Source organism: Rousettus aegyptiacus, unplaced genomic scaffold (assembly GCF_014176215.1).
Source record: "Rousettus aegyptiacus isolate mRouAeg1 unplaced genomic scaffold, mRouAeg1.p scaffold_m13_p_4, whole genome shotgun sequence".
Lineage (NCBI taxonomy): Eukaryota > Metazoa > Chordata > Mammalia > Chiroptera > Pteropodidae > Rousettus > Rousettus aegyptiacus.
This window is the reverse complement of record NW_023416307.1, coordinates 882,635-888,634: the sequence shown is the minus strand read 5'-3', so window position 1 is coordinate 888,634 and position 6,000 is coordinate 882,635. Positions and strand designations below refer to the sequence as shown.

Genomic DNA, 6,000 nt, shown 5'->3' with positions numbered 1-6,000 from the left:
GGTCCCACGGGATGGCGCTGCTCTAAGTCGCTGGGTCTCCAAGGGTGGCCGCACACCAGCCTCCATTGAGAACTTGTTAGCAGTGCATTTTAGGAACCCACCTTGGAGTCCTGGCTACCGGTCTCAGTCCGGGGTGGCACAGCCCCTTCCCTGTTCACGAGCCCCGCCCCAGGGACCACTGTCTTGAGTCATCTGCAAATATGTGGGTCCTTCAGGTTCGTTTACGTGGCCAGAACACTTGGTTTCACTTCCCGCTGTTGGGGAGAGGGAAACAGTGCTCAGGGGGTGGTGTGCACGTCCGATAAAAAGGGCGAGGTGCCCGGCTGGCGGCTCTGTTCCTTCGGAGGCAGAGGCGCGCTCAGGTAAGAGCGGGGCCGGGCGGGGAGGGCGGCTCGCAGGACTGAGGCTACAGGTGTGACTTCCCCAAGCACTTCCCGGCCACCCTGGTGGGTCCAGGAGACAGGGCCACAAAGAGGAGTTTCTGAGGCTGCCCTGTGTGGCTCTCCGGAAGACGCCCCCCCCCCCCCAAGGGCACATTCTACAAAGGACATGGGTGCTCAGGGTGCCCCGCTGCTGGAATCTGGCCAGAGGCCCCGTGGCCACACAGGGGAGTTTCTTGGGAAGCTGGGCTCAGCGTCCCCGGAGCACTGGCCTCCGGGCTGGTGGGGACTTTGCGCTCTGGGACTCTGCGATTTACACTAAGAAGCTGACGGAGACGGGCCGCGGCCAGCACGCCACTCACGGCACCCCCAGGATCAGTGCCACAGCGTCGCCTGTGCGACGGTCGCTCGGAACATGGATCTGAGCAGTCCTCGTCACAAGAAAACAAATGTCGTGCGTGGCGGGGGTGGAGGGGGCGGATGGTAACTAGATTCATGGTGCCGATCACACCGCAGAATGGACAAATATTGTTAAAACAACAACAAAAAAGGATTAAGTGGACTCCGCCCCGGGCCTCCCACAGAGCCCAGAAGCAGAGGAATTTCCCCACTGCGCACTGCGGCTCTTGTTATGTTGACGAGGTGGGGCCTGGCGCTGGCTGGGTGGGGCTGGTTGCCAGGGGAACAAGTCAGGTGATTAGGAAGTCATCTCCTCCCAACCTTTGGGCGGGGGAGAGGCGGCTGGAGGTTGAACCCGTCGCTGAAGGCCACCGATTTAATCAATCGTGCCTGTGACTGGAGCCCCCAGGAAACCCCAGAAGGAAGGGGCTTGGCGGGCTTCTGGGCTGGTGGCCACGCGGAGACGTGGGGAGGACGGCATGGAAGCTCCCAGCCTCTGCTGGGAAACCATTGGGACTCAAGCAGGGGGCTCGTCAGAACCTCCGATCTCCAGCCAAGGGGGTCAGAAACAGGGGTAACAGGCTGGACCCGCCCTTGACACCGGGGCTGGGCGGGCTGGGCGGGCTGGGGGCGGGGACAGGCGGGGCTGGGGAGCCCTGACCCCTTTGACCTGTGGAGTCTGTTGCTGTCTCCAGGTAGAGGGTGTCAGCACTGAGTTAATTTCTTGGGGAGCGGAGCTCGTGGAAGTGGTGTCAGAACAGGAGCCCCGACGCCTGGGGGCTTCGGGCGGCCCCTGCTGGAGCGCGCCATCTCCTGAGGGGCAGGACACGAGCTGCCGGCCGAGGCACAGCGCCACATAACCACGCCTTCCGTTTTAATGAGGGGAAGACATCGATGCCATGTCTCCCAGCCACGAGTGGCATTCGGGGACAGAGCAGGGACGATCCACGCGGGTTAGTGTCCTTGGGCAGCGTAACCCAGTGCCACAAACTGCGTGCCTTACACAATAGAAACGAGACGTCTCCCAGCTCTGGAGGCTGAAGTCGGAGGTCAGGGTCTGGGGGGGGGGGCGGGGGGCTTCCTTCTGAGACCCGCGTAGAGCCCGCCTCGCCTTTCCAGGTTCTGCTCCGTGCCGCCCCCTTGGCACCCACTACCGGGGGAGGTGTCTCTGGACGCTGCGGTGGCCTCTCGGGTCATGCCACCAGCAGGAGGAAGAAATTCAGGCCACCCTGCCACCCAGAACATAGATCAGTTTGGGCAGATTTTCCAGGCGCCCAGACAGTGAGCTCTTCCCCACCCCCTCACCGGCCCACGGGGCGCAGTGGAGGGGCTCGCGGGGTTCAGGGGAGGAGCCTGTGTGGTGCAAGGGAGGACAGAGGAGGAGCCACAGCTCCCTTTATCCTCCCCGGAAACCGTGTCGAAATCAGCCGACCAGATTTTTGGTGTTACATTCTGCTTCTCTGAGAAACGAATTCCTCATTAGCGCGAGAGGGCACGAGAGAAGGTGCCACGGGGCAATGGGAATCAAAACCTAGATGGCCGTCATAGCGCCCCCGCTTCCTACCGAAGGGACCCAGCAGTGAGCTCACTCCTCGGCCTCAGTCTCCTCATCTGTAAAATGGCTTCACGGTCTTCCTGCCGTCCTGGGGCGGTTGAGAAGATGAGTTATTCTAAGACTCACCTGGTTCAGAGTGTGTGAGCTAATACTTCATTATCCCTGAATCACATCCCAGACAAGCCCCCGGGCCTGTTCAGGGCACTACCAGGTCCTGAGCATGGGCCCTTAAAAATGGTGAGGTGCCCGAGGCCTGGGAAGGGGTTCGCGGGGGTGGGAAGTGCCGGGGGCACTTGCATCTGCTGGGAGCGGGGGGCTTCTTGGCTTTGGTGCTTGGACACTTGGCTCCCCTTCGCCTAGTCCTGGCTCTGGGCAGGCTGCGGCCAGGTCCGCATCCCTGGGGAGAGCCTCCCGCAGTGCGGCGAAGCTGCGCCGTACCCCAGCACCCAGCACTCCGAGTGAAGTCTTGGGTCCTGCCCGTCCTACTCACCCCTCCCCCTGCCCCCGGGCAGCGCTTTTACTCTTTTGGAAACCCCTAGTCCAGCCTGCTCCCTGCCCCCAGGAAACGAATTTTCCCTCTTTGTAACTAGGAAGTAACCCTGAGGGTGTAGAGGCGACCACAGTTTTGGCTCCCTGAAGCCGCTTATGAGGTATTGATTTTCAGCTTGTTAATTAAGAAACAAAAGAGTCTGAAAGAACCTGTGACCCGCCCCTGTTTCCTGCTAAAGAGGTTCAGACCGAAAACCCTGCTCAGGAAGGCACTCTGAGGCTGCTCCCTTAGCCTGAACAGCCTGCTCTAAGTGCCTGTCAGGCACTCAGAGCTGAGCTGAGCTGAGGAGAATACAGACATCGTGCCCCCTGCCAAAGAGAAGTGTTCCCCAGGCTGAGTCCCCACAGGGAAGGCTTCTCTTGGGTCCACGTGACCTCGGCCCCCGCCTTCCACTCACTTCCACCCCCAGAGAGGTCAAATGAGCCAGGGAGGCTTCTGATGGCCACGCAGAGCGGGGAGAGGAGGAGGCCGCTGTGGGTCGGCGCGTGAGGGGGAGATGGGGAGCTGCAGTTAGCGTCAGAATGCTGGAGAATCCTTGCTGGTGCTCGAAGGACCCCCGGGAACCTCCAGCAAGCATTGCAGACCCCCGGTGACTGAGCTACATCTGTCCGGGGACGAAGCTTAAGCGCCCCCCGAGCTCCCCGCGTGGTTCAGCTTTGGAAGGGCGACTCGCGGCTTCGGGAGCCACGGTGCTCCCACTGTGCGCCCCAGAATCCGAGTGGCTTTGCGTTTCTCCGTTATCAACCCACCACTGCTCACCAGGGCGTCGGCCGCACGTTGGCCGATCCTGTTGCTCACCTGAGTCTCCGTGGGGCTTGTCTGTGTTGCAGGGTCCCCGTCACAGTTTGGAGGTCCCTTCAGCAGACGGGGTGCTGTCCCACGTACCCAGCAATTGGCTGTGTACGTTGGGATGAAGGCTCTCCTGCCTCCAGCCCCTCGCGGGACTGGGTGGATGGTGGATAGACACACGGCAGGGTCGGGTTTGGCGGCAAGTGGGGGGACTGAGCTCAGGCCGCACTCCTGAATCAGGAGTCTGGCCAGGCCGGCAGAGACGGCTGGGCCTCGCGGCTTGTCCTCCGGTGCCGCCGTCCCCCCAGCTCTGTCCTCACCCAGGACTGAGGCCGGCAGTGCCCAGGTGACCCAGGACACAGGTAGAGGCCCCGGGATGGTGCAAACCCATCTCGCCTTTCCCTCCGGCTGTCCCGCTGTCCAGACTCTGCCCCGCTCTGTCTCCCTCCTGCCCTCGCCACGGTCCCCTCTGCCATCCAGCCTTTGACCACCCTTGGCACCACCTCTTCCTCTGGATTTCTGGCTCAAGGTCCTGTTGGTGGATTCCAGCCCCTTACCCCTCAGTGGACAGGAGCCAGGGAGCATGACACAGGCCACTGTGACAACACGTAGTTCCGTTCTGAGGCTCCTCGCCCTCAAGGGCAAGGGTGCCAGGATTAGACTGTCTCCCTTTCCCCTAGGCCAGTGGTCCCCAGCCTTTGCGGCACCAGGGACCGGGACTCCTATGAGCATCTAATGCCCGATGATCCGAGGCGGAGCTGAGGCGGTGATGCTGGCGCTGAGGAGCAGGTGCAAATCGAGATGAAGCTTCGCTCACTCGCCCACCGCTCACCTCCTGCTGAGCAGCCCGGTTCCTAACAGGCCATGAACCGGTACCGGCCCGCGGCCCAGGGGGTGGGGACCCCTGGTCCGGAGGACAGAGTCTGAGATCCGGGTGTCGGCAGGACTGGCCGCTCTGAGGCTCCTCCTGGGAGACGCTGTCTTCTCCCTGTGTGACCACGTGGCCAGCCCTGTGTCCTAATTTTCTCTTCTCAGAAGGACGCCAGTCACGGGGCGTCAGGCCTCGCTAATGGCCTCGTGGTGCCTTATCGGTGCCTCAAAGACCCTCTCTCCAACGTCACACTCCGAGGTGCAGGGGTCGGGGACGCCAGCATCCCGATCTGGTGGGGCGGGGGGCACAATCCAGCCCGTAACAGACCTCAGTAAGTACTCCTCGAGGGGACGGGCGCAGGGGCGGACGACACCTCAGTTTTCGAGCAGGCCAGGACCTGCGCAAAGCTGTGACCGTGCACATCCGTTGGCAGGAAAGGGGACATTTCGCCTTTCCTGGCTTTCAGACAAGAGACGGCCTAAATACAGAAACCTAGGTTGGGGGGGGCGCACTGACTCTAGACTCGGTTCTGAAAAGAAGGCCACAGGAATGTGTGGAAAGGGCAGTGACGTGGTCAGATTTGGCACCGACATGCAGTGGCGAGGAAGGCAGGAAGCGGTGTGACTGAGGGGTCCAGCAGGTCCAGGGCAGAGGACAGCGTGGGCTTTGCTAAGTCCAGCGAACAGGGAGGCGTGGCCTGGAGGCTCCGGTCCCTCCTACGGAGCGAGAGTCCTAACTGCTGGCTGCCACAGCGAAGAGCCCAACCCAGCCGCCTAAAGCAGCAGAAATGGGCCGTCTCACAGTCTGGAGGCCGAAGTGCCAGCTCCAGGCACCGGCAGGCTTAGCGCCCCCCGGGGCTGTGACGGGGACGCTGTCCCATGTCGCCCTCCTCGGTGTCCGAGGCCTCGGGCCACGTCGTGGGGTCTCGGCCTCTGTCTCCTGTCCCCCTCTGCTCGTCTCTTGCTGGATTTGGGGCTCACTCTCCTCTCCAAATCCTCACCACATTCACATCTGCAAACGCCCTTTTCCCAAACACAGTCACATTCACAGTTTGAGGGGACATGAGCTTGGGGGGGCGGGCGCGGAGGGGACGCCACTCGTCACGGCATCCGTCTGTTCCTAGGGGACGGGGGCTGTGTAAGCAGAGGCTGGGGTCCGAGGCCTGACTTCGCCAGGCGACGGGACCATCCCGTGTGTCAAAACAAAACATGTGCCTTGGGGCGGGCCGAGCGAGGCCAGCACCCCGTACCCCACTGTTCTGACAGTGCTGCTGACTGGTCTGTCACGGAGCCCAGCAGGAGTGACAGCGGGACATTCAGACTCTCGTGGAAATGTGGCGTCCGCGTCCTCAAGTCCCAGGGCCCCTAGAGACCCCGCCTGTCCTCTGCACCCGTTTGCCGCCCACAGCCCCGCTGCAGACGGGGACCCCGCGCAGGGCTCCGGGGCTCCCCCGTGT

The 6,000-nt window shown here is 62.4% G+C and overlaps 1 protein-coding gene across 4 annotated transcripts in view; it reads left to right on the top strand.

Annotated features, from left to right (window-relative positions):
- The first annotated feature begins 235 nt into the window (after nt 1-235).
- The window catches only part of MX2 (MX dynamin like GTPase 2), a 28,177-nt gene continuing 22,412 nt past the window's right edge, over nt 236-6,000 (top strand). Inside the window, exon 1 of one of the 4 annotated variants that reach the window (XM_016138223.2) lies at nt 236-362. The gene's annotated coding sequence lies outside the window, so the exon portion shown is untranslated. Of the gene's footprint in view, nt 363-430; nt 1,354-4,526; nt 4,546-6,000 lie in introns of those variants that run through there. The other 3 variants (XM_016138225.2, XM_016138224.2, XM_016138226.2) reach the window with 3 other exon arrangements.